This window comes from Phasianus colchicus, chromosome 11 (genome assembly GCF_987193195.1).
Source record: "Phasianus colchicus chromosome 11, bPhaCol1.hap1.1, whole genome shotgun sequence".
NCBI lineage: Eukaryota > Metazoa > Chordata > Aves > Galliformes > Phasianidae > Phasianus > Phasianus colchicus.
The window spans coordinates 4,355,194-4,373,250 of NC_143446.1; the positions used below are offsets into that span (position 1 = coordinate 4,355,194).

The following is an 18,057-nucleotide window of genomic DNA, read 5'->3' on the forward strand; positions in this document are numbered from 1 at the left end:
TACTCTCAGCTCTTCAGAGTTGCAAGAGTTTGTACAGCTGTTCATTTCCATCTATATAGGTTGTCATGCAGGACAGCTGGAGAAGGTTGAAGGAGGGTTAAGTTCAGTTCTTTTTTACCTTTACCATACCAAAGAACGTCTGCTTTGTTTGTTCCAGATAGCTAGGAGAGGCAATATTACGTGTTAGAACAACTAGAAAATCTTCTTGTAAAACTGCACTGATGTGTGCATCAGAACTGATGCTTACACAAAATGGCTGACTTGATTCACTCACATTCACTCACAATTACTGCTGTCCTGGAATCTTCTTAATCAGATGGCTCAGGTCCTTGGAATGTTATAGGAATGACGACTGCTGTATCAAATCACTTAATTAAAATAGCTGGTTAAAAAGGCAGCTTAATGCTTTTTAAAAAAGCTTTGTACGTGTTAATGAAATGAAGGTAACGCATTTTAGCGTCTTACAATGTAATAGTTTTCCTAGTAATTTGTCTCTATTATGTGGCGTATTTAACAGGATATCAAATGGGGATCCTTAGTAGTTTCAGTTTCATCCTTTGTCTTCTGCTACGTCCTCTTTTTTTCTGCCAGTTCTGTGGTTTCCCTTGTGGTGTTTAAAAGTCACCTGTTTGGAATATTATGTCTAGATATGCTACTGGCATGATATATTGAAAATTTGCAATGTTTCAGTGAACACACCTGGTCTGTCAACAGTAGAAACGGATCGTTTTTGTACGCAGTAAGTTGCCAACATATTTACATTACAATAGCTGTCACTAAGTGGTATACTGGGTTCTGCCAGACGATGGCATCAGTTGTACAACTTTGCATTGCAATTTTGGTGTTGCAGACAAAAAACAGATGGCAAAGCAACCAGACCGGTGCACAGTCCCAGGAATGAAGATGGGTGGGGGAAAATGAAGAAACTGCAAAGGCAACATTATACACAGCGCAGCCCGTTGGGTTTTCCATTGCTGTGAGGTTGGGTTTCTGTGTTCTGTTGTTGTTGTTCCTGTTTTTTTTTTTGTCAGGGCTGTTTATTGATCTTTTAGCAGCTGCGTTGTCTACTCTGATGTGTAGAGGATTCATCTTCTGCTGGTTTTGCTGCACATATTTAAGGGTAGTTTAAATTCTACACTGTTGCAGTCTGCTCATACTGTTTTATAGATAAAGCAGTATGTCTGTCTTTTTAGCTAGCTGTACATATGAGGTCTGTGCACATACAAGCTGCTGGACTAGTATTTAGATTGACAGTTTTATTTTTCTGTACTTATGTTAATATATATCTGTTGTTGGAACCTAAAAGATGCCCCTGACTTCTTCCATGCTATTTGTTGCAGCTGTTAAATTGACAGCATGTTCTGTATGCTTTCAGTCCCTGTAATGCAGTGAGAGAGGACAGAAAACGGTAATAAGGCAGGGAGGAAAAATGAGAGACCAATTGCTTCCTGAAGCAAAAAAACAGCTGTTACGTAATCGTTCACTGTTTTCTTCTCCTCCCCCACCTAATGTCACTCTTCCCTGTGCATGCTTTCTTGTTTTTATCCCAAGACAGGTTGTGAAGCACCTTTGAAATATGATTTGAGCAGCACAACCTTTTAGGAATGAGTGTGGAAACTATCAGTAAGCATCTCTTTGTTGAAGACAGATGATGTTTTAAACCAGCATTTTGCTGATGCAGGTACATTGTCATCCATTTTGTATAACACAAAAATAGCTTATTTGGCTTGAGTGTATGGACCTTCTTCCTAAAGGTCCTGGGAGCCTAAGGGTATGGCACTGCTATGTTCAGAAAGCATATCACTAGTTAACTGCAATCCAGCTGGACCAAGCACAACAGTACTCAAATAGTAACACAGTGAGCTAGCTGGCCAAACAAGGATTGTGGGTTCTCAACAGGTTTCTGAAACTTGAGGCCTTAAAAACTGGCCCTTGTCTGGCTGCTGTAGTCACTCTACTGCCATGAAGCATAGTAGTATAATTTTCAGATGTGACTCTGGAGTGAGAATATTGCTCAGATCATGAGGACATAAATTCTTGAAGGCTTGATCATGCTACTAAGCTATTTAAATTTGTGTATATTCATGTATTCAGCACAGTATCTGAATGAAACAGCAAGTAAATTTATTTCCCTGGAAACAGAAAAGTAAAATGCATTAGTGTAAGACCCCAATGAAAAATGGTTTTTTAGCCTGTGTTTGTTGCTGACTAATAGCCTGCTTGCTGATGGCTAATGCAGAACAGCTGTTAGGTAGCTGGGTCTTAATCGTGGTGCTGTTGTTCTGTGCACAGCCTTGATATGACAGAAATATTCTGATGACATGGAGTAAATCTTAACCAGGTTTAAGGCAGTTCATTTTATATTGTAATGTCAGTTCCTATGATTCTGCTGAAAAACAATAATTCTGTATGATTTTTGTTTTGTTGCCATCCAAGCCAAGTAAGTGTTAACACTTAAATGCTTTAAAAAACAAAACAAAAACACTTCAATACCCTGGTGCCTCATCCCCACACCTCCCTATATAATAGAAATATTTCTCACAGTGCTCCATGCAAAAACTGCTTGTGCTGCAGCAGTCATTCTTATTAGAGGCATTATACATTCATATCTTTCTTTAGATATTGCTTAACAAAATGATTTGCTTACACATTAATATATTTGGACTCAATCCCTTTGCCCTGGAGAGATGCAATCTCTGACTCAAATATAGGACGGTCCGATAGAAATTTCTAAAAATTCCTACCAGGAGGCTTTGACTTTATTTTTACTTCAAATCAAGGCTGTTCTGGATGCAAAGATGTCTAACATTTCAGTGTATATAACTGCTGTGTATAAGGTCCTTGATTTAAACACCTAGGTGTGGAAGTGGCATACTCAACTAGGGCAGTACTTCTGCAATGTTAATATAATAAAACTGCTTGCTCACCGTATGTAGAAACTTCTGTTGGTTAATTTGTCTTACAATATTTGATTTGATCTGATTTTTAATTTTATTTATTGAAGAAAAAGTAGGAAATCAGAAACTAAAGCAACAAGGTTTATGGAGGTAAGAGCACTCAGTAGTGTTCAGAGCTTCAGGGAGCTGTGGAAGGAGAGAGGAGCTCTTTGTGGTCCGGGCTGGCAGTTACGCAAGGGACAGGTATGTCCTGTTTTGCACAAGCTTCCTAATCTGCTTGCCAGCTACAAGTCAGGCAGAGGCAAAGATCCAGCTCCCTAGTCAGTCCTTTTTTCTTCCTCCCATTTGCTTGTAGTGCCACAGAGGAACTAAGCACAAAATGGGCTCTGAAAGAAACAATGCTTTGCCACTTCTTCAAAAAAGAAAGAAGTAAACCAACAGTGCGACTGCGTGAACTGCTGCTCAGAGATAGTGTTTATGTCTCCCTGGATTTCCTTCCTCTTCCCTTGGCCAGCTTGGCCGAGGTCCCACCTGCAATGTGCCCCTGAGGCTGCAGATGGGGCCCCCGCTGCCCCCAGCCCCAGGATTTCTCAAGAAAGAGAAGCGGTGATGTTAAAGCTGGGTCTGTGGGGGTGTCGGGCTGAGTGCAGTTGTGCAGAGGTTAGCTGGGCTGGCACAGTCACAAGTACAGCATGCCAGCGAGTAGATTGCCTGAAATGATTTACAGCTGAGGGAAGAAGCCAAAGGATTTTCAACCAACCAACGATGCCTTCAGAGGACTTGCTGTTCCCTGGCATGGAAAGTTTTCTAACTGCCCAGCCATACTACATGCATTCTTTTTCTATATACTTGCAGTCTGTGTTTTCTTTTAGCAGTTACAATCCAGTGCAACTAGAGAAGGAGAAAATAAACCTTTAATATACAACTTACATCTCTGTAAAACGTAGAGCTTTAACTTTTTCAGCATTCCTCAGTATCTTTCCCCTTTAAGCTTAATCTTCCCCACGTTTTTAAAAGCAGCATTTAATGTTTGAAGCAGCTCTACTGATAATTACAACTTGTTCAACATCACCTTTCTTAGAGTGAGTGTGATTGGGGTGTTCCTGCTTTTCCACTCCTGACTGGCTGTTTCACTTGTATATGTTTGGACTTAACTTGGCTTTGTCAAAGTGTGTTCTTTAATAAGACTTGGACACATCTTTATCTTTCTACCTCCAGAACATAGTGTATTTAGCTTCCAGACTGTAGAAGAAATTCCAGTCTGACTTCTGTTCTCTCTTTCCATTTTATGCTTTGCTACGTTAAATATAGATGCCATATTGTTAACTGAATGATACAGCTGCTATCCTCAATGCTGTCCTGCAGAGTTCATCTTCCATCGAAAATAATCTGTTCTCTCATTGTATAAAACATCCTGAACATGATAAAATGGCAATCATTTACAAAGGAAGAAAGAGAGGCCAATCCCTTACAAATTTTCTTGAAACGTTTTGTCAGTTGAAAAAGGAAAGACGTCTTTTGGGTGGTTCTCTTTAAAGGAGGAAGAAGAAAGAAAGGTGTTACAGAGTTAAAAGTGTTCTTATGTCTCAAAAAATAAAAATAGTTAACATGACCTGTGCAAATTGGTTGCTGAGAAGATGAAAATGGGACTTATTAGAATAGATGTCTGGAACTTGGGTTTGTGTGATCAGATTTTTGGCTTTTTAACCCTGAGAGTTGTGCCGTAGAACAGGAAAAAAAAAAAAATCTGTTACTCTGTTTTTAGTTCAGTTTATATATAAATTTAAAATGTTTTCCCTTAGAAGTACTTATTACTTTCTTAGAGATGACACTGGAAGGTAATATGAGGTATACCTTAAAATCTGTATTTTCAGTGCAGGCGTTACTGAAGGTTGGGAGGATATTGCTTTAAACTGGAGTACTTGATAGCTGGTGAAGGCAGTTCAGAACACAGGTAAGTCTTTCTTAAAACTAAAGTTAATGTTTAATTTGGTAGCCTGTTTGTGTTGCTTGCAGTTTGTACTAAAGTTATAAGCCAGTTCTTTGATAGTGCTAGCTCTACAGAATTACAGTCTAAGGCAATTTCTATGCTAGAAATCGGTGAAGGACCTCAGCAAGCAGTTGCATAGCAATCCTTCTGCAGAAAGCAGTTGTTATGAGCTAGTGTTGTGCTAACTGCCTAGACAGTAAATAAAGGGATGGATGTACCTCATGCCAAAATACACTTCTCTGGGCAGAAGTAGGCAGTAGCTCATGAATACTTTTTCAAACTGTGAAAAATCTGAAGATTTTATTTTTTTATTTTGAAGGAGGGAGTTGGTTTTTTGTTTGTTAAGGAATTGCAGGTTGATTTTGATGTGTGAAGTTGAGCTCACCTTCCCTGGAGGAGCTAAGCCTTCCTTTTCATGGCGTGTCCTTGCTCCCAACCGCAGGGCTTTTGGCACAGCCTAAATGAGAGGGTGACACTACTGTTTATGTGCTGATACTGACATGAAAACAATTGACCTCATTCGTTGTGCTGCTTCCACAGATATTGGGGCTAAGGTATTACAGCCCATATTGCAAAGAACACTAGGAAAAATAATTGTTCATACCTCTGTCAGAAACAACTTCTGTGTAAAATCCTCATCCAAAGCTGAAAAAATTGGAAGAAATACTACTGTGTGATAATCTTACGTTTTTGATGAAATAAGATATTACTGGCCTCTGTTCTTCATTTTCATGTTGATAACTGGACTCCCTGCAGAAATGCAGTTCCCTGTTTCTTACAGGAGCTTGCTGCAGTGCCTGCCTGTGCGGAAGCGGCCGCTCAAGCACCCTGGAGCAGCTGGGGCATGTGCCAGCATTCCTTCCTATTGCATGTCCTGTGGGTGCAGTAAGTAAACAGAAGGGCTACGCAGAAGTGCCTCACTGATTGGCTGTTTGCCTATATCACTGGCATCTCATCTTTCTAGCATTGGTGGAGTTCAAAGCACTCTTTATTTCAAACACGATAATTTGAATAGGCAGAAAAACAGAATTTAGCCTACTGGTAGGGTGTGTTTGCACGTGCAGTAATTCATTTTGTGACTCCGAAGTGTCACAAAAGCCAAAAAGTGCATGCCTTATTTTTTCTGCGTGCAATTCACTCTAGTGACAAAGGGCTCATAACTTTTCATTCCATTGCTTTTGGTTACTGGAGGAGAGTTTTCCCATTTACCACAAATGAAGGGTGCTTTAATGTTGGATTCTCAAGTCCCCTTTACTGCTGAAGTCTGCACGTACGGTGTTTCACATCAATGCTGGTTTTGAAGAAGGCGCCTGAGTTGTCACAATTACACAATTGATTGCTGTGAATTATTCAGACATCCTTATTAATTTACTCTTTTTAATTATTCCTGGATGGTTTTCTCAGTAGTTTGTCCCATTACCTAGGATAATTTACTTAAATGTAACTTTTTTTAATAAATAAGAATACTACTGAATCCCATGGCCTGCTTGGTGCATGCTCAGGCAAATCAGTTCTTTGAACACTGAAGTTCTTCATTTTATTAAATGCTTCTATTTTGTTTTGTTTTTCCTTCTGAATTCAGCATTGGTTTGTGTCAGAAAAGGAGCAGAGGAGGTGGTACACTGGCTTACCCATTTCATATCTTAGTCAGCAGGTATTTTTCCTTGCTTTTTCCTGGGCTAAGGCATGCCGTTAGTGACAAGAGTGAATGCTGGGAGAGGTGAGACTTTTAGACCCTCAGACTTGTCAGCACTGATCTTAATAAACAAAAGGTGAAAATGTTGGGGGGGTGTTTAATAAAACAGGTTGAATAAAAACAGGCAAAGAACTCTAGAGGTAGTTTAATTGTAAGCCCTCCGTTGGTTGTGTTTTGGTTGTTTTGATTTCATTGGTTTTCTTGTTTGTTTTGAATTTAGGAGGGGGGTTAATTTGCTTCCAGATCTCATACAGTGCCTTTTGAAATTGCTTCTCTTTGTTCTCTCCACTTTTCTTCCTACAGTAGTCACACTGTTGCAAAAGATTTTGATCAGAAAATACACCAGCAGGGATTGGAACCATATTGTTCTGTTGCTTTGGAAACAACTAAGAGGAGAAGTTTTCATGAAAATCCCACAGACAAAGGTTTTCAGCCCATACGCTGAGCTTAATTTCAGGGAGTTGTACATTCTTGGGCAAACTTATTGCTTTTCCTCTTAGCCTGAGGGGAGACGGGCGTTGGGTGCTGAAATTCAGTGCAGTTTGATAGTGCTGTGTTGGCAGGGGTTGTGTCTGCAGCAGTCTGCTGTAACAGAGGAGGGCTTATTGTGTGTAGCTGGAGCAGGCAGAGTTTGTGTAGCAACAGCTCTCCAGCCAATCGTCAGAGGAGTTAGATAAAGTGGAAGCGTTTGTAGCACTTCCTCTGCTTTTATTTTTAAGATAGGCCGTATTCTTTCCTGAACCCCCTCCTCCACTGCAAGCATCAGACAGCATTCTGAAGCTTTCGCTCTGTTCCGTGCAATAGAATTTGGATATTGGAAAGAAATGCAAGTTGAAGCTAGCTGCTTTTGTCTAATCTTTTCGTTTTGAGCCATGTTTGCCATGAGAAGGTTCTGTATTTTGTTTTCCTCTGCCTTTCTTGGAGAGTACTTTGCAGTGCTGGCTGTGCTGTTTAGCTAAGTAAAATGTCTGAATTTGTGTGTAGGCATTTTTGTAAGAGGACTTAGTGGAAAAAAAAAAAAAATCTCATTGGCCTTTAGTCTAGTTTCTCAATGTGTGTTTTGATTAACAAGACTTCAGCAGAGGGAGTTCTGGAAGCTGCTGCATAGAGCATTACGTGGCTCACCATATCAGAGAGGGCTGACTCATAAACGGTTCGCTCTGCTATTAGTGAGTTTCCTTTAATGAGGCGGAGGGGGTTGGATAGTGAATGCAGATGATGCTGGCAAGAAGCCTTGTGCTGTGAGGAGATGGGAGAGGTTAAGAATTAATGCAAGTCAGAAAACCTACTTCTGAGGAGCTGAACTCTCTTCCCACCTTACAGCTATTTGAGACAGCTGAATGCACTGGATAATAGGAATACAGTAGAAAATGATCCCTGAAGTGCCTCAGTCCACTGCTCTGTGTTTTGGAACAGAGGAAAATCAGTCTTTTACTTACATAAACTGAGTTTTCTTCTGCTGGGGAGCATCTCCAGCCCAATATCAGGGCTGTCTGGCGAAGCTGTATCATCTTGGTAGTGAGCAGAGTCCTGGCTTTGGTTAAAAAAAAAAAAAAAAGGTCCAACCTAGAGTAACAGCAGCTGAGTTTTAGGGAAGACACACACCTCATCTCCTGTTGTCACACACAGAGGCCTTGTGTTCTGCAGAATAACATGTCCTGTTGTTTTTGACAAGTTCTTGAATTTGGTTTTATGGTCTTTCATATCCTGCAGCCCTGTTAGCATTTCTTTTTAGAATTCTGTGTTATCCAAAGCCAAAGGAATGACAGCCTGTTGCTCAGCTGTCAGAGGTGGCTGAAGGCACTGATCACACTACAAAGTCTGTAACGTTTGGGAAATTAGCAGTCCTCTTTTAAAAGACCAATTTCAGTGAAAGTGTCTCCAGTGCTTATCAGGAAAAGGATAGGATGTTTGTCTTCTGGTAAAAACAGGTGTGCAAACACTAAACTCCATATATACCAAACCTTAAAATATCATTTTCATTAGTAGAATACTTATGCATTTTCACCCACACGTCCATGCAAGTTGCTTGTGGAAGGCTGCAGTTTTGTTGGTGTTGCAGTTTTCCTATAAACAAGTTGAAAGTAGGCTGTATGTTGAATATTTATTGAATGATACTTGTAGAGAGTGCTCTGTATTCTCCTCCTGTGGAAATAAACGTTAGTCAATTTTAAGAGGCCATTAACTGGGGAGATGAAACCATATGTGACACAAATGCTACGTGTGTACAAGGCCACAGAACAGAGCTAAACAGAAAGCTGATCCATGCGTGGGTGCTGTGAACCAGTCACCATTCTATAATTGAAAGTGACATTGTTATGAAATAGTTGTCACTTTGGGGTGCCAAGGAATGACCCCTGTACACAGTGAAATTAGCTGAATTTGCTATGGTGTATTTTGAATAATGCACTGTGAAACTGGCCTCTAAAACTAGCTTTTATCCTGGCATCAAGAAAACAAGCTGTAGTACTGCAGCACTCTGTCGTGTTTTCCTTTTTGGCCAGGTGATAGATGTGTTTCAGTGACTTCTGTACGATTTACTAAGATATGTGCATGACTGCAAGTGAGATGTCTTGTTTTAGGAAGTTCAGTAGATAGCTGGATGTTCAGGAAATATCACTGACCAGTGAATCACTGCTACCTGTGTTCTTTGTAAGAGAAGAATTCTGTCAAGAAACTCAAAACTTTGATGTATTTGAGGAGGTAGGAATGGGAGAGGAAAAGGAGACTGGCTATTGCTTTCATTATTGAGAACAAGCAATTATTTTGTAGACAGCCTGTAGTCCATGAGCTGCATGGAATTGGGATGCTCTCACAGTTGAGTTTCAACTTGCAGATGTTTTGAGGAGATGCTAGACAGCCCTGTTGTACCCACAGAAAACTTTTGTTGGGTTTAGGTGAATTTGCTGTTTTGACTGCATTTGTTCATGACTGAGAGGTAGCTGTCTGAGTGGAAGAGGAGGAGAATGGAGTGAGAAGCCTCTTTTCCTGGTATCTTATTCCTTATGCTACTCCTCTCAGTGCAGAAAGAAGTCTCTGTCTCTGCTGTTTTTCCAGTTACCTTTTATCTGACTAGAAAACAACACTGAGTTTGGTTCCTATATTTCACTGTCTTCTCCACGCATATAACTTAAAACAGAATGGATCTGTCTGTCAAGTTTTGCAGGTTGGTGGAGTAAGTTGTTTGATGCCTCGGCAGGAGCTATAGATGAAAGAAGCACAGGAACCCGTGATTATTCTTTTCTTCAGAGGACCAGGAAGGTCAGGATATATTCCTTATATCCTCTGGACTGCCAGCATGAAATAATTCTAGCCTGGAAACAGCAACATCTCAGATGTGTTGGTGAAATGACATTGTCTGAAATAGTCTTACTGGCATCATAAGAATACAAACCACTATTCTCATAGTGGTATAGGATAATAGCACAAGAAGCTGGCAAGTCAAACCAGTGTATAGTAAGTTTCATGTGAACTATGGTAGCTCAAGATCTCAATGTGTTTATTTCTGTTAACTTCTCCTTCTCTTCCATGCTTTGCAGTTCAGCAAGGAAATCTTATTTTGAATTATTTCTGCCTCTAATCTGTGTTTGAATCACTGTAATGAATTTTCACTGCTCAGTTTTTACCTCAATTTAAGGATGTGAATTCTACCAACCGCAGAGCCAAGGTGAGTTTCTGCAAACTGCAGCAGTGCAATAAGAGGAGGTTAAAAGATGTCTGTATTTCAGACTTAGAACTGGTGCACGTTGTTGCAGTATGCCATTTTTTTTTGTCAAACAAAAATTAGGAGGTGATTACAGTCTAGTCTGTTTTGCATCATGGTCTTGTGTCTTCTTATAGTTCCATAATTGTGTGTTATAGGAGGTTCATTAAACCACAGTATAGTTATTCTCATTAAAAGTTATTTTTCCTTCTGTGAAGGCAACTTATCTTTCCCCTCACTACTGGCACCCTGAAGCAGTAGGAAAGCACTTGTCAGACCTCAATGCAATGGGCTTGCAGACCTTCACAGCCCAAAGATCTCACTTTGTGTTTTTGCTGTGGGTTGTTCTTTTTTTTTTTTTCTTTCCTGAAGCTGAAAGATAGAAAGTGTTGCTTCTCTAATTTTAGGTGAAAGTTAAATTCCACTGAAATACTGATTTCAACACCTGGGCCTTTAGAGAGAATACTACATCTTGAATGGGCAATAAAACTTTCATTATTCCAAATATTTTTTTTGCTGTTGCTGTAAACAGTGATAAGACAATTAATATGTTTGGTGAAGTGCTTGCCACTAGACTTTGTCTATGTATCTTAAATCTATAAATCTAAAAAACCCATTTTTTCTTTGAGTTCTGAGCATATATTGACAATATTTACCCTCTTCAAACAGCTGAGCACTTGGTTCTTCATCAAACCAAACCACTGTTAGTGGGTACTCCAGCCTCTGGTTAAGAAAAGAAATAAAATATTGCTTAAGATAGTCTTTTATTATGCAAACTCTTTACATATACTTATATTTGTGGTTTCTGATTTCATGGAGGTGTTTAGCAGTTAGGCAAACATAGAATGTCACTGTGTTTGGCTTTTTCCTGGCAGCACCACTGAGACAGCTGCAGAGAAACAAATTCAGAGTCAGGTTCTGTTCACCATTTATTCCCTTCATGTTCACAAGCACTGGCTTCACAGACCATGTCAAAATGCAGCTAGGGGAGTGCTGAGCAATCAGTACCTAGAGGCAGCTGAAGTTTTGGCTTAGAACAACCTTTTTTATTCTTTTTTTTTTTTTTCTTTACCATTCCAGAAACGCAGACAAGACGAATGGCTGTACAGCTTTAGGTTTATCTTACTGCTCAAAGCATTTCATCTGAGAAATGAAGTTACCTTGTTCAGGTATCCGTGTGTCTGGAGCCAGATGACCTCTGCCCACGAGTTTGTCACATATATAAGATTTTCTGTGTTTACGTGGGGTTCTCTTCATATGTTTACTAGTGTGGGCTGTTCCCTTGTTCAGATGTGCACATATTGCACAGTCCCTGCAAACCTAATACAAGTTTATACAGTCTTCTTCCTACAGGATTCTCCCTTTGAAGGAATATCTGGCACTGGTGATGCAGTACCTGCTTTGCATCAGCACATCTCAAGTATGGTTGCCCATACCAGACATCTATTATGTAAGATGTTATTTTAGATCCTTTGCATGTAGTTGAAGGCTATTTTTACCTGCTTGATTTTTGCATGTGGTTCTGACAGTAATGGAATGTAAAATATTGCAGCTTTTAAAATTTCCTTGTTTTAGGTTGGCTTTTGTCCCTCCTATGAATGCAAGTGACAAATTCAGTAATAATGGGGAGAATGAATAGGTAGCACAGGTAGGAATGCTTTCTCAGAGGTTCTCAGGTGAAGTTGTTTCCTCTTTGAAAGATGTATGTCTGTGTATTGTCCTATCTTTAGAAAAAAGAAAAAAGAAAAACATTGGAGAAAAAAATAAAATAAAATTTGCAGTCTTTTCAAGAAGGATTTTTTCTAAGTGTAAGCACAGCTGAATTTGACATGCTGTACTTGCTTGAAGGCAGCTGTGGGTTTGATTTTTTTTTTTTTTTCTGCTTCAACAGCATATCTGTTTTTGGTGGAAATTCCTCCAGGTTTTCTCTAGACATCTTCTGCAGACAGTCCTCTCGGGTGTGATTTGTAGTGCCCACTATGCATAAGCAAGCTGATGAATTGCAATCTACTTATATCTCAGTGTAGATAGCTGGGGATGCTGGGATGTTCACATATTTTGCACTGTGACTGGGAGGACAGTAGATTCTAAGCATGGATGTTGTCATTTGTACTGTCAAGAAGACAGGAGGTAGCAGTGCCTAAGAAACAAGATCATATAGTTCAGGCACTGTTTTTAATTGTAAGTGAAATTTGGGAGTTGACAGCATTATTACTATTATTATTATCAGGTGATGGTTCTTGATACAGTAGGAAAAACCTGTTTAATACAATGGCCTTGTTCATCTTTGGCAGAAGGTAGTCTTGATACTTTGAAGATGATGGTGGGTAGTGAAGAGCTGAACTGTTGGGTTACTCAATGTGTGGGTACCTATTGAACATGTCAGGATGATTAAAAATAAGTAAATAAAACAATTTAAGATATAGGCTTACTAGTTACTGTAGACCCCCAAAAAATCAAGCCCATGTCTGCTTGTCTGACCTTATTTGTTGAGCTCTGAGGACTAAAGCACTATAAAAAAATTTTCTTTGAAACGGGAGTAGTGCTTTAAAATTAAAGGTAAGAGCTTTTATACTGTAGAAGATATAATAAAACAGTATCTAAAGCTCCTAAATTAACCAGAACTGTGACTAAACAACAACAAAAATACCTTACAAATACGATTATTTCCAGTCTCCCAGATCTCAGTCTGGAAAGGCTGCAATGCGTAACCTGCTATGCGACAGCAGTGGCTTGGTTGGTGGTGCTTAATTCCAGTCCCATGTAGCAACATTGGGACTGATTTCTGAAAACTTGTTGTCCTGATGGGCTGCTTCAAAGATCCGTTTGGTGTCCTTGTTCTAGTAGATAATTAATTGAAACTGTAACTGTTTTTAAGGAGTCTGTTTCAGGATGTGCTTCCTGAAATGGAGATCACCAGATTTGTTCCTGTCCTGCTAAACTTTGCAACTGTGCCAAATCTACTAAAGGACAAATTTTCTTGTTTGTAAACCTTTTCCACTTGAGGGAACAACTAAATGGGCTCTGTAGTGATAACAGAATTGCAAAGCAAGATTTTCACCTTTGCTCTTTGGAGAGAAGTACAACAAAAATGGCAGAGAAAGTAGAAAAGTTTTTTTTCTATTCTAAGAGCAGTTTGATTCTCCCTGCCCCAAGTTCTTACTCTTCATAAATATCTTTCCAACATACAATTAGCTGTTATTAATACTTAGAGTTCTTACCATGTTTCAGAAGCTCTCTGTATCAGACAGGCACGAGGCTGGGATTCTTCTGTTCTGAGCTCAGATGAAAGTCTTACTGCGTGACAGTGGGAAATAAACAATTGTTAAGGGGCTGATTTTAGGTTTCATAGCTGCACCAGGCACTGGTTTCTGCTTCTGATTTATTTAATAGTTTTGCTTAATAGCATTTTTCAAGGGAAGAACTGACAGATGTGTATGTTGGGCTCAGAAGTCTTTCAGGTACAAACTGAGTGTTAGACTGGGTAAGATCTGTCTGCTTTGGGACTTTGGATGGCCACGTTACTAAGTTTTGTATTTATTCAGAGTCAGTTCCTAATAATGACTTGCTTATTTTTTATTTTTTTTTTTTTATTTTTATTTTTGGCAATAGTAAAGCAGTGCCTTTCCCCGTTGTGTGCTGGATCTTGCAGTAATGTCTCTGGTTTGCAGTGTTGCAAAACAACATTACAGCTTTGGCAGTAGGAGTCACTTGTAAGGATACAAGTGGAAATGACGTGTCTAATGCCTGCAGGTTATCAGTGGACTTTGTATTTATCTGCCTGTCCTGATTGCTTTTTATTCTTTCCTTTTTTTTTTTTTTTCCTTTCTTGCTTCTGATCTTTACTATTAAGCAAAATAAATAATTTTTAAAAGTCATCATAGCATTTCATATTGTTGTAGAAAATAATCACGTGGGTTATTGCATCCCATCCTCTGCAGTTGTAGACCCATGACTTCTGTCTTGTGCAGCTTTTCTTCTAATGTCAGATCAGAAAGTGAAAATTCCTTGTACAAGCAGAGAAGTCCCCAGCCTTCACCTCCTGAAAGGCAGCATGAGGTTCACTGTTTCATTCAGTTATCATGGGTAAAAGGAGACTTTTTCATAACAGACCACTCTCCATTTAAGTTTGGCTTGGTTTGAGTTGCTAATAGAAATAGGACTCAAAGGCAATTTACTGATTGCCATCCTATCCTAAATCAGGATGCAAGCCACTGCTATTAGCCCCAGTGACTGACAGCAAGTAGCTGGAAATTATAAATGTTTTTTGTATGAGAAATCTCTTCTGTCAGCCCTTTTATTTGAAGCAGCAATCTGAAACAAGAAAGGTTATGCTGTTATTTCACAAATGAGTTGAACTAATTTCTGATCAGATGAACCTGATCAGAATTAAAGTGGCATGCAAGAGGCAGTGACATTTAGAACTCATCAAAAATATTTACTGAGGGTAATCTTTCCTACACAGATATATAGAAATACTCTGATAGCACCGCACAGAGCCCAACTTATCTTCTGCAGTACATGAAAGCTTTAATATGTCCTCTAAAACCTTCAGCTGAGAGGTCATTAGGCACTTATTCCAGATGCTTTTAAGGATTCTTTGGAATACCAATTGTTCTGTCTGGCTCTCTGAACAAAGCAAACAACTGTTGTTCCCTTGAAATTTTGTTTAAAGCTGTATTTCAGACAGTAAAATACAGGATTTATTGAAATGCTGACTTTATTTTTTTGCTGCTCATAAAAGATATGACATGAAAATTAAATATATGACAGATGCTAGAGATGTCTCATCCCAGCAGAATTGGGTTACTATGTAAATCTTCAGTCACATCCTCCTCTGCTCTGCATCTTCTTTTTCTCTTGGTTGCACATAAAAGGCAGAAATGAACTGAGCTGAGGACTTGCAGTTGACAAAAGGAGTGTGTGCTCCTTTTGTGCCTGGCATTCATCTGACCACATGATCAGCAAGCCGGTCCTAATCTCCTAATCCAGCAGCAGAAGTGCTTTCAGTTCATTTTGTTTCTGTTACAGTTGATTTGGGTCATGGTGGAGTCAGGTCCCAGAGCCATCTTGAGATGCAGAAGGAGCACATGGCTGTGAGAGTGGGGATTAGGGCAGAAGTGGGACAGGAGAGAAATTAAAAACAACTCTTTTGTGGTTTTTAACATGTAACAGAGCTTCCAGACACTTACCTATGGGTTTTTTTGTTTGGTTGGTTTTGGTTTTGGGGTTTCTTTTTTGCTGTTTTTTGTTGTATATTACTCCATGTATGCTGTACAAGTAGCAAGGCTGTGCAGAACTGAGTGCTGTTCTGGCATCTTGCCTGCTTCCTGCCTGTGTGCTTCCTGTCAGTAGATTTGCTTTGTGATTTTCCATGGTGGGTACTAAAATGCCACTTGTACTCACTTAGAGACTTCTTGCACAGAAGGGGAGGGGATGCACTGCGTTATCACTAAGAACTGGGTGATCCATCTTCAAAGAGGGCTTCTTACTACACTGTGACTGTGTTTTCCAGTAATGTTCCATGGACTTTCAGTTCACTCTGTCACATCACCTTTCTGGTATATCTTCTGTTTTTCTCTCAGACTGTTAGAAATCTACATTTAATAATTTGTATTAAGAAATTTACAGTTAAGAAACCAGTACATTAAGCATTTCAAGGCACATTAGTGTGTTAATTTTGATTCCCTTTCTTCATCTAATTGTCCTCTTATGAGGACAGTAATACAGATTATTTTGCTCTCATCATTTGTCTTTCTGTGACTGTATGTTTTGATAATACTTGGGTTGCCAGTAATCCTGTGACATGGCAGTGTTTAAATCTATGTATGAAATACTTATCTGTGCTGATTACTGAAGTATGTTGTAGTAGCTTGTTGTTTTACATAGAATGGCTTGGGTTGGAAGAGACTCTAAGGATCATCAATTTCCAACCCTCCTGCCACAGGCAGGGCCACCAACCTCCAGGTCTGGTACTAGAGCAGGTTGCCCAGTGCCCCATCCAACCTGGTCTCCAGGGATGGAGCATCCACAGCCTCTCTGGGCAGAGAAAATGCATTTAGTTGCCAAATAGTTGGAGAAATTAGAAGCTGGTGAATTATTTTCATTAGATGGAGAAAATGGCAAGAAGCCAAATGCAGCACACTACAAACAGGATTCAGGAACGATGTCTGTGTGCAGTGTCAGTGTTCCTCACTCAGAGTAGAGTTTGTGTAACTAGAAACTGATGGAAGTGCTGTGTTTTGGAAGTTTTACCCCTGATGTTACTAAATGTTCTTAGTAGAGATTGTATTCTGATTCATGGTTCGCCGTGACCAGGTCTGACTGCAATGCTGAAATTCCAGATTGTGGAGGAACACGGGCAGTAACGTGCTGTGTGACACAACCCATTGCAATGGGCCTCGTGGCCTCTGTGTGTCTGCACTGCATGGATTCCAAGGCAGCAGCCCTCCCTGGAACAAGGAGCCCTGAGCAGCACAGCATGGGCAGCCCAGGAGGATTTTGAGGAGTCAGGTCACCTCTAGCTTGCAAAATGCATTGGTTTCTCAGGCAATTCACTGGTAATTTCTCATTATTCCTGTCGGTTAAAGAATGCACTTTTGTTATGTGGAGATGCTTGAATAGATCAAGTCAAATTTATCTTTGTTTCCTACCACAGAAACAAGTAAATATTTACCAAATAATACACAAAAAATATTGCATTTTAATCTACTTTAGTTCTTTGTCATTTATGGCCTGTCAGAATTTTTTTAAACCAGGCTGATGAATAGGCTTAAATAAACACTTTATGCTTCTTTTTTCATTAAATTAAGCTTGAACTCTGAAAACCAGAGCGTCTGAGTGACGGTGGCGCTACTCAAATGAAACGTTCGTTAGATCCACGCAGCTGTCATGAGATGTTTGTTTCCCTTGACTTGCAGATTCTCCTAATCCTCTCCCGGTGACCGCAGCCCTCTGCGCTGGTACCCGTGTCCTGTTACCTGCTCCAGGCAAAGCGGGCCAGATAAGATTAGTACTTTAGATCAGTGGCCTGAGCTAACTTGTCTGGATTTTTGCTCGTGTGATAAGATAAGCAGACTGCTTCATGTGAGCACTAACTCTGCAGAGGAGGTGGTGCTATCGTGGCAGAGAGGCAGGCGGCAAGTTCAGGTGCTTAAAGTCATCTTCAAGTCTTTGCGTCGAATAGAATTGAAGATGCTGATAATATTTGGGAAACATAGAACTAATCACTACTGACGTAATTTTACAGTCTCAGAGAATGATAACTCCAGTTCAGGTCTGTAACACCAAATAATCCCGTTTGTGTTTGTGGAAAGCAAAATGTGGCAAGTGACCTTAAAGGCTGGTAGTTATCACTTCTGTCCTCTTGATTATTAAAACTGGAGCTCTAAGCCAGCTCCGCATTCAAATATACAAACAGCTCTTTCAAAGCTGATGGCTTCCAACTGGAAAAGTAAATAAGTCTGTGATAAGGAGAAGTCAATGGAGACGTTGTGAGCAGTCTGTGCCTGTGACCTAAGGTGCTTGTCTTAAATGTACAGAAATAATGAGAATGGCACAGAATGCAATGGAGTTGTTAAAGCACTGGTTCCAGCTTTACTTCACATTAATGGCTCCTTCCTATGAATATTTCGAGTTCTCAAATCAATGATGTAACTGGAAGACATCACAGCTAGGCATCCCGAGGCCATCCATGAAACAGGGAGGAGTTTAAAGGAGCTACTGGTTACAATAGGTTTAGAAATTCCTGAATGACATTTCAGAAAGCTAA

The 18,057-nt window shown here is 39.8% G+C and overlaps 1 long non-coding RNA gene across 1 annotated transcript; it reads left to right on the forward strand.

Annotated features, from left to right (window-relative positions):
• The first annotated feature begins 831 nt into the window (after positions 1-831).
• On the forward strand, positions 832-10,434 carry LOC149916405 (uncharacterized). Its single transcript, XR_016470220.1, has 3 exons — positions 832-981; positions 4,772-4,851; positions 5,669-10,434. It is a non-coding gene; the product is annotated as an uncharacterized LOC149916405 (long non-coding RNA).
• The last annotated feature ends 7,623 nt before the right edge of the window (positions 10,435-18,057 follow it).